Here is a 10,414-nt window from a genome sequence, read left to right as displayed (position 1 = left end):
ACCCTTTGACCCGCATTAATCTAACCGTTTGGGCCCCAACCTGGTCCAATACAAGTAAAAAAGGACCAAATATGTTTGTGGATCAACCTAGCCCGATTCGACTCATTAGCCAACCCGTCCAAAACCAGCTCACTTTTACCACTTCTTTCGATTTTCACAACTTGATAAAGATTTATATAAACTACTTGAAAACAAACTCATAAATCAGCATAATATGTGTAACCAAAATATTACCTCTTGTTCCTTGTAGCTCATCAATGTACTCCACAACAGCAAGCGGATCATCCTTGTCAGCCGCATCGATATCGAAAATCGGTTCCACGTATATACCCTCATCCTAATAAACAGATTCATAACATCAGTATCTTCATCTTAAAAAGCCTAAAAAATAACAATAAAGGAAACAAAAAGATTAATAATTAAAGTACCATCTTATCGATTTCATCCAACATAGATTCTGTATGCTGCACAAACATTGGTGCATTAAAATCATCTTCAGCATCAATTAACTTTTCATTCTAAGTCTGATCAGGGATTGTTTCGATTTTCGGCTTCTTTCCCTATTTAAAAAAATTCAAGTATAAAATTGATTAAAAAATAGTATTCAAATTCATAATTAATTATCAAACATATAGGGTGTATAAAATTGATTAAAAACAGTATTCAAATTCACAATTACTTATCAAACATATAGGGTGTATTATACCTCTGGTAAAGGTAGTGATGGTTTGTTGGTAGTAACTTGTGTACTAAATGCCCTGCAGAAACAACAGTCAAAAGTCTACTATAATGAATTGTATCAAACACAAACATCTTGTAACAAGAACAACAAAAATATCCTATTACCGACCTCGTAACGGGTCAACGAACCGGAACAAGTGGTTTCTCGGTAGGGCTTGGTTTTTTTCTATACAAAAAAATAAAACAAATTCATGACAAAATCCCTATATATAAAAAAAACAAGAAAATTAAAGAGATTGACTTGAGTTGACTTTTTTACCCTTGTAACCCATATGGGTACGATGTCGGCACAAATAATAATCTTGTTAATCTCACTTAAATGATGATTCTGTTGGACCTGTTTCTGTTTGAGTCTGTTTAATATTTCTCGTTCAAACAAAAGAAAAAAAAAAGGTTAATGGTTTTTATTTGCTTTAAGCTATAAATTTGTAGCATTTTTTTTAATTGAGCTTTTAAATCGGTTGGCCTTTAAACAAATAGGGGTAGCATAATATTTTTTCAGGGGTAGCGAAATACGAAAATCAACTCAAAAAGAAAAAAATATACTCTACCAACGAAAAGTTGAGAGGTAGCGGATGCTACCCCACCCCTGATTGAAGACGTGCAACTACTTGTAAACGTGGGACAATACGAATAGAAAGTAACTTGTAAACGTGCAACGAAAAAAAATCCTTGTTTAGCAACATTGCTGAATATCTTTTGGCTGCAACTTTAGCTTGCTTCTCTTTAGTAATTTGCAGCGCGGGCTCATCCTCATCCCCAGTCGCACCCTCATCCACAGTAGACAGCACACCTAGCACACCTGACGAATAGTATCCATCAACAGTTTCATATTCCAAGCTGACACATTCTTCTGATTTAACCGATGCAGATGATCAATAGTAATCCCCTCAAGAAGCATGCCTCTTTTCTTCGCCTTCAAATCGGGCAGTAAGGTGTCACCCGCATTATGTTCTTACTCTGGTGGGGCGGGCCAGATAACGATTCAATCACGTATTGTTTGAACAGAGATTGTTGAATCGGCCAAAATATGTGCTCACATGGAACGATGATGCGAGCACAGTGACCAACAGTGTTTTAGTAACCAAACAACAGTCCCGATCAATAAACATATCCATATTCTTGTCAGATATGGTAATACATGTTGTCCTATGTCCAAGTGTTCCACTCTTTTATCGAATATTAATCGGCGGACGATAAAGACCAACGTTAGCCACACGCAACTTTGAAAAGCTTTTCGCAATCTGTACACGAAATACAGAATTCGTTTGCGTAATACAAAGTTACGCTTGATTAATATTACGATAATGCACATACCCCAACCAGATAACGGTCTTCCACATGTGAGAACAAAAAGAACCCCCCATTCCCATAAATCTAGCCTAAACACTTGTTTTCATTTTAGAATGGAGGTGTGAATGTGCATGTTAAACCAACTAAAATCAAGACAAAACTAGCGAGCTGAAATATGTCCATTTGTTATACCTAAATCGCTTGTACTCATCCGGCAAATAATCATCAACAAACAGCTCATCTTTGTTGTTTCCGACTCAAGATTTCGTTGGCTGCTGCACTTCTTCTTCAGTAGTTCTTATAGCATTGTTATGGATCGTACGGTTTTCACCCTGAGACAACGGAGGACGCCACATGGAGGTGGTATCGATCGGTTTCGTACAATTCTCAATGTCTCCTTGATATCGCATCTTTTGAGAAGATCTGATGATTCTTTACCAGATCTGCTATATTGTTTGATTGTGGTTATAATTTACTTTTAAGTTGGTGAAACACAGCTCATAACATCTTTAATCCATTTTTTCAAGAATAGACAAAATATGGTAATTTATATAGATATTGGTTGACTGTGATTATATTTGACTTTTAATCGATGCCTTGACCTAAAGTAAATGACAGAATATGTTAGTGTGTCAACCTAGCTCGGTCAGTCCACTTTGACCCGTATTAAAAAACAGCGTTTGGACTCCAACCCGATTCGAAGCGTCAGCCAACTGATTCATTGAGCAGCCTAGATTTTACCACCTCTAGTGAAAAGTGCATTTAGATGCTTATAACCCTCTTAGATCTTTTATTCAAGTAAAAATGACAAAATATGTTCGCTGGTCAATCTAGCCCGATAAGCAGTTAACCCGTACTAAAAAAAACCATATGAATCCCAACCATATGGGTCAATTCAAGTAAAAGCGATAAATATGTTGTGGGTCAACCTAACCCGATCAGCCCCCTTTGACCCGCATTAATATAACCGTTTGGGCCCCAACCTGGTCCAATACATGTAAAAAAGGACCAAATATGTTTGTGGGTCAACCTAGCCCGATTCGACTCAGTAGCCAACCCGTCCAAAACCAGCTCACTTTTACCACCTCTTTCGATTTTCACAACTTGATAAAAGATTTATAAACTACTTAAAAATAAACGCATAAATCAGCATAGCATGTGTAACCAAAATATTACCTCTTGTTCCTTGTAGTAAGCATAAAAGCTCATCAATGTACTCCACAACAGCAAGCGGAAGCGGATCATCCTTGTCAACCGCATCGATATCCAAAACCGGTTCCTCGTATATATCCTCATCCTAATAAACAGATTCATAACATCAGTATCTTCATCTTAAAAAGCCTAAAAAAATAACAATATAGGAAACAAAAATATTAATAATTAAAGTACCATCTTATCGATTTCATCCAACATAGATTCTGTATGCTGCACAAACATTGGTACATTAAAATCATCTTCAACATCAATCAAATCTTCATTCTCAGTCTGATCAGGGATTGTTTCGAATTTCAGCTTCTTTCCCTATTTAAAAAAATTCAAGTATAAAATTGATTAAATAATAGTATTCAAATTCATAATTAATTATCAAACATATAGGCTGTATGTATACCTCTGGTAAAGGTAGTGATGGCTTGTTGGTAACTTGTGTACTAAATTCCCTGCAGAAACAACAGTCAAAAGTCTACTATAATTAATTGTATCAAACACAAACATCTTGTAACAATAACAACAAAAATATCCTATTACCGACTTCGTAACGGGTCGACGAACCGGAACAAGTGGTTTCTCAGCAGGGATTGGTTTTTTTCTATACAAAAAAATAAAACAAATTCATGACTTGGCGTGCATTCTTTAATTTAACAATTACCTTGTGTTTTCGGGCGAATCAGATCTGTGTTATTCTCCTTCAGTCCAGCCATCTCGCTGTACAAAACCAATTTCCATAATATTAATTATTAAAAGATATTTCGATTAAAGATCATAATAACAGTAATAATAATAGTAAACAAGAACCCACGTTTATGTCGATTAAAGATCTTCAATTTCTTCACAAACTGATCGAATACTACACAGATGAGATCGATTAACAGATCAATTTATGAACTCCATGGATGGATTAATCTTGAATTTTGAATTTTGATCCGTTGGTGGTGGGTGAATATTGAAAACGGGGTTTTGGGGATTAATAATTTGGGGGGTGAATTGAAATGGAATGAGAATGAATCCATAATGTAAAGAGCGGATGAATAATAATAATAATAACGGCCAGTTGATTACAGCCGTTGGATCTTTTGATCTGTGTGGGCTTAAGTTTCATACATGTCCCTTAAGTTATAGGGTTTTTACAATATGGACACAATAGTTATTGTTTATTGGAAGGTGGGTTTTATTATCCAACAAACGGCACGCTCGTTTGAGTAGAAAAGGGTTTTTATACTAATTAACTAGCTTTTATTTTCTGTATTACGAAGCTGTTTTACATTATTTGTTTCTAATATGTATATATCTTTTAGCATTTTAATTTTATTTATTGTAAGAAACTAATAATATACTTAGTATTTGATGATTAAAGGGTTTCGAAAACAAATGAGATGTTATAACCCAGTTTAAAAGGAATCTGAGTTTGGTAAGGCCCGTGACCCGCTTATTTTTTTTTTTTACTATAGATTTGTTCTTAATTATAAATATCTTTTTTTTAATATCGGATATTAACTTTTAGTATATCCTTATTTTATAGGATTGTCATATCAAATATTTGGTGAGATTAATTTTTAATAAAATAATGAGATGTTATAACCCGTTTAAAGGCTATCTGGGTTTGATAAGACATATATCCATGAATTCGGGTCAAATGCATGAGAAATCTTTATTTACAAATAAAGCAAGCTGATGACTTAAGAGAATGTAGAGAAGTTTTGTTTAAATATATTTAAGATTAAAATATGATGCGTCGTTTGTTTGATGATGGAATGGAATGGTTTGGTTTGTATTTAGTATTTTCATCTTTTATATTTTTATATATCTTCTTGTTTAAAAGTAACGTTACTTTAGTCATTTAGTCATTTTTATTGAATGATGTTAGAAATTTATTTAATTCAGGTGATCATTTGTAACCCCTTTGGTTAATATAAAAACCTCATTTTCCATGCTCTTTCATTACCTTCGTAGGGTACCCTCGGGCAGATATTGTGAGTGGCGACACATAAGAGCCACCTTGTTATAAGGGTGATTGATGATGAGTGATTTGTTTGGGGTATCATGTTTTTTTTTTTTCTTTTTTAATGACACTAAAAGATGACACACCAAAATGAATGTCATTTTCATTCAAACTTCATAGAAGATGACATTGTTTTGCTAATACAAAATTTTTAAACGTCATAAAATGTGCGTGTGTCATAATTTGTGTGTTATTAAAGGTATATTTTTCTCATTTCCACCTACCCAATCCAAACAAACCAAACTCTTTACACTCATTAGCAGCCCAACCTACACTATTTTTTATTAAATAAATATTATTTATAATTATTGTTTTTGTTATTAAAAGTGACTAGAAATATAAAAAATAATTACTTTATTTAAACTTTAACAATATATTTAATTTAATAATGTTTAAAAAATAAAAGGATAATTATATTCATCAAGCATACTTAATATTTATTTTATATTAAAAAAGTATATTTTTTTACGAACTCTGTTTTTAAAAAATTTATACCGTTGTATTCAAGAAAAAAAGCTGAACAAGACCGGGTTTGGTCAATTTCTTTTTCTTTTAATTTTCTTTTTTTACAAATAGTATAATCCCATATTGTGTACCGTTTAAAACATTATCAAGGCTGGAAATTTTAGGCTAAAGCTTTTTTGCCCATTCAAATATTCAACCAAAATAAATTTCATTCCGTATGGTATGTTTTTCACCCGGTGTGTTAAAATATGTGATAACATACCAAATTTAGAAAATATTTTCTTCATGTATGTTTATAAATATTATATAAATACAAAAAAAAAACTAATTTAAAGCAGTTCTTAAAAAAAAAGAAAAAGAAAATGATACAAAATTAAAAAAAAAACATTTTAATGTTTATATTAATTTGTTTATGTTAAAATACTTTATCTTAAAAGAACACATTATATTACCAGATCTACACTTGTTTAAGTGGTCCCCTTATGCGTTTTTATTTAAATTTAAAATTACGCTAAATATTCTTATATCTGTAATAATGAGACTAAGATGACGAATGACGATAAACATTAAAACTATTGATTTTGTTGTATTCTTTTTAAGGTTATCTGTTACTTAAGATATCATAATAGATAAGTATTAAGTAAGATCGTGTACTTATGTTGAATTTGTTGAAGATCATAATAAATAATTACACACGTCTTTGTTAAAAGACAACCCAATCCTGTGTTAGGATAAATAATATATATTAATATAACGTCTTTTCCAATGTGGTATAGTGGTAGGTGGTAGTGGGTTTGGGTTTTTTAATGAATACCTAAGTTTAATTTTCATTTACTATACTTTTGATTAGCGGTCTGTAGATGTTAAAAAAACAAGCAGTCTTCTTCTTACATACTACAGAGGTTTGGCACCTCTTTCTGCTACAGATGTTTACAGATGTAGTCTGCAGACTGCATGCATTTTATCTTTTAAAAAACAAACAGCATCATCTATTCGTGGGTTTGGACAGGGTTTTGGGTTTTCCTCTGAAATTGTACCCCGAACAAAACCAACCCGGACACGGTGGAACCGGTTCCGCCAATACCCTGTCAAAACCAGGTCGTACCCTACCCAAAACCCGAAAAAAAACCGATGGAACCGGTCAAATACCCGACTATACCCGGAAACCCGGACCCGATTTTGACTTTTGTTGACTATACCTGGTTCCGGTTCCTATCCGATTCCAGTTCCTGAGAATACCCGGTTTACGCACCTCTAATCAACAATGCAAAGTTTTAAATACTTAAAAACATTAGTAAGCTCGCATTATATTTTCATAAATGTAATAAAAGTACATATTTACTTTTCAGCCTCCCGAATGTCCCTTCAATATTTACATCTAGGATAGTGGCGCGTTTTATACACGGATGGAAAATATTTCAAACGTCATGCATATGTAGATATCATAAGAATTCTTTACATTGTTTGTTAGAAAATAAAGTATTTTTAGTAAATATTGGGGTTAGTCAAAATTAGTTACATCATTCCCCATATGGCAACTTCCAGCTAATGACAGCAAATGTCTCGCCTAGAATTATTCTTGTATCCATATTTGATGTTCTTGTTTTGCCTATAAAAAGATAGGCCTTTTCATTGTAATATTATCATAATATAATACAGTCAATTCTTCTCTTTCATTTATGTTTGATATCATGGTATCAGAGCAGTGTCTCTGGTCCTAGAACCGGCCTGCTCATCATTTACCTTTTCCTTGTTCATCAGATCCCCTCGCTGCCATGTCCGAAGACGGTAACACGGGGTCTGATCTATCAATCCAACTGGCCAATCTATTCAAGAATGGCTTCAATCTTCAAACCCAAAATCCCAAACTATCCGACAACCTGCAAATCAACCTCAAACTCAATAGCCAAAATTATGTTGTATGGACTCGAATGATTCGAGTCGCAATAGGAGGGAAATCAAAAAATTTGTTAAAACACTTAACCTCAGATCCTCCTGACCAAAGTGATGCAACATATGAGCAATGGGAACAAGACGACCTAGTCGTTTTTTCATGGCTCATTCAGAATATTGAACCGACTCTCGCCAGCAATCTAACCGAGTTCCCTAACGCAAAAACGGTGCAGGATGCTATGGTTGTTACGTACAGCAGTGGAACAGACAAGCTGCAAACATTCAATCTTCATGTCAAAGCGAATGAAATCAAGCAAAACGAGACGTCTCTAGAAAGCCTCTGGATTACTCTTCAAAGAATTTGGGGAGAAACTGAAAGAATTGACCCAAATCCAATGAAGTGTCCAGATGACATCAAGACCTATACAAAAATTAGGTCAGACAAGAAATTATTCCAGTTTTTAAATGCTTTGGATTGGAGATATGAACCCATAAAACGGGAGATACTCCGGTCAGATTTACTGCCAACCGCAGAAGAGGCGTATGCAACCGTTCAAAAGGAGGAGGCTCATCAGAAAATCCTTGGTGCAACCAAGGATGAATCGACAGGTGTTGGAGCCGGACTTGTCGCCAACCCACAAAACCCTAACGGCTCTAGTCTTGTCTCAAAGGGGTTCCACCAATCCCAATCTGCAAAACCCGACAAAAGCCATCTGAAATGTACTCATTGTGGTATGTCTAAACATACCAAAAAAGAATGCTTCAGGATTGTCGGGTATCCCGAATGATGGAGTGACGGTCACAAGAAAGGAATCAAGAACACGGGACAGAAGAAAGGAAGAGCCGCTGTCGTCACGGGCAACAACGAAGATACCGGCATGATAAATGACGGCGCCGGTGGCTCGACAAGTTTGGGCTTCATGGGTATGGCGGCGACCTACCAGGATGAAGATGGGGAAGGAGTCTCGATAGATATTGAGTTTGGAGATATTTCTTCAGACCCTTCCAAACTTATCTCTAGGGATTTTTCAATTATAAACCACATGGAAATGAAAAAAACCCAAATAGCCCTAGAAAAATTGGGTTTGCTAATATGGCCATAATTCACCACGAAAAACGAGATAAGTCTTGGATTTTCAATTGTGGTGCAACTGATACAATGACATAAGAATTATCAGATTTTATTTCTTCAACTAAACCCAAAAAAACATGTATTCAAACCGCAAATGGGGAAAGAATGAATGTAGGGACAGGGGGAACCATCGAAATCTCACCAACGTTGAAACTTTCGAACTGTCTTTACGTCCCGGCTTTGTCACATAAACTTTTATCGATAAGTCATGTGATGAAAGAGCTTAATTGCACTGTTCTAATGCATCCAACCTTTTGTATCTTATAGGATATCAGGACGGGAGTGATCATTGGGCATGGCACTGAACGACAAGGGCTATATTATGTGGATGAGGTGACTCAATCGGGTACTGTGATGCTTGCTCATGGATCTTCAAACCGCGAAGCTTAGTTATGGCACTGAAGATTGGGACATCCATCTACGGGTTATTTACACATTTTATTTCCAAAGTTGTTTCTTCCTAATAATGTTTCAAAATGTGAAACTTGTAAGTTTGCCAAAAGTCATAGACAAACGTACAAACCAACCAACACAAGGGTTGATGTACTTTTCTCTTTGATTCATTCGGATGTTTGGGGTCATGCTCCAGTTATTGGTGGACAAAACTTTCGTTTCTTTCTTCTTTATGTGGATGATTGCACTCAAATGACTTGGGTTTATTTTTTGAAACACAAATCTGAAGTAATTGATAAGTTTACCATTTTTTATAACATGATTGAAAACCAAATTCAAAAGAAAATCCAAACCTTTCGATCCAACAATGGTGGTGAGTTTGTTTACACACGTATGAAACAATTTCTTGAAACTAAAGGGATAATCCACCAAACCTCATGTGCACACACTTCAGAACAGAATGGTGTTGTAGAACGTAAAAATAGAATCCTACTAGAAATTACTCAAGCACTTTTGATTGAATCACAAGTTCCAAGTAGTTTCTGGCCCGAAGCCGTTGGCACCGCCACCTACTTAATCAACCGCCTCCCAACCAAAATTCTTAAGCTACAAACTCCATTAGAAACGTTGTCAACACTCACCAAAGTCCCTCCTGCCCTCACTCTTCAACGACGAGTTTTTGGTTGTTCTGTCTTTGTTCACATACCAAAAACCAACAGGACCAAAATCGACCCATGTGCCGAGAAATGTGTGTTCATTGGGTATGGGATTAATCAAAAAGGGTACAGATGCTATAACCTAAAAACAAAGCGGATGCACACAACTATGGATGCTGAAATCCTTGAAACACAATATTACTATACTAGCCAACACAGCGGTTAGGGGGGAAACACATACTCAGACACACTGAGTTGGTTACAACCGGTTTCATTCCCAGAAGAAGAAATTACTCACAGTACCCAAAACGAGTCACTCTCAACGCCTATACAACCCGAGGTTCCAATTACCAATGTCCCGATCACTCCGTCCAACCCGATATAAGATGTAAGTAATTCTTCTAATGCTTCTAATGAAACTAATAATGCTTTTAATGACTCTGATGCTGCTAATGAACCTATACCGGTAAGCCATGATGTAGCCGAAGAACCTATATTGGTTAGCCATGATGTAGCCAAAGATGATCAAGAGGCTCCTACCGCCTCAGAAGAAGCCAACGAAAAATATGTCTTACCCCCTAGGGCAAACAGAGGGGTTCCTCCAAAAAGATACTCTCCTGAGAA

General features: G+C 35.3%; 1 long non-coding RNA gene across 1 annotated transcript; it reads right to left on the bottom strand.

Moving 5' to 3' along the window:
• Window positions 1–477: 477 nt before the first annotated feature.
• LOC143620858 (uncharacterized) lies at window positions 478–3,842 on the bottom strand. Its single transcript, XR_013151412.1, has 3 exons — window positions 3,785–3,842; window positions 3,644–3,692; window positions 478–560 (listed from the first exon to the last, which is right to left on the bottom strand). It is a non-coding gene; the product is annotated as an uncharacterized LOC143620858 (long non-coding RNA).
• Window positions 3,843–10,414: the final 6,572 nt, after the last annotated feature.

Source organism: Bidens hawaiensis, unplaced genomic scaffold (genome assembly GCF_021521415.1).
Source record: "Bidens hawaiensis isolate Kalapana, Puna unplaced genomic scaffold, B.hawaiensis_p1.1 tig00002717_1, whole genome shotgun sequence".
NCBI classification, from domain to species: domain Eukaryota; kingdom Viridiplantae; phylum Streptophyta; class Magnoliopsida; order Asterales; family Asteraceae; genus Bidens; species Bidens hawaiensis.
This window is presented reverse-complemented; position numbering and strand designations above follow the sequence as displayed.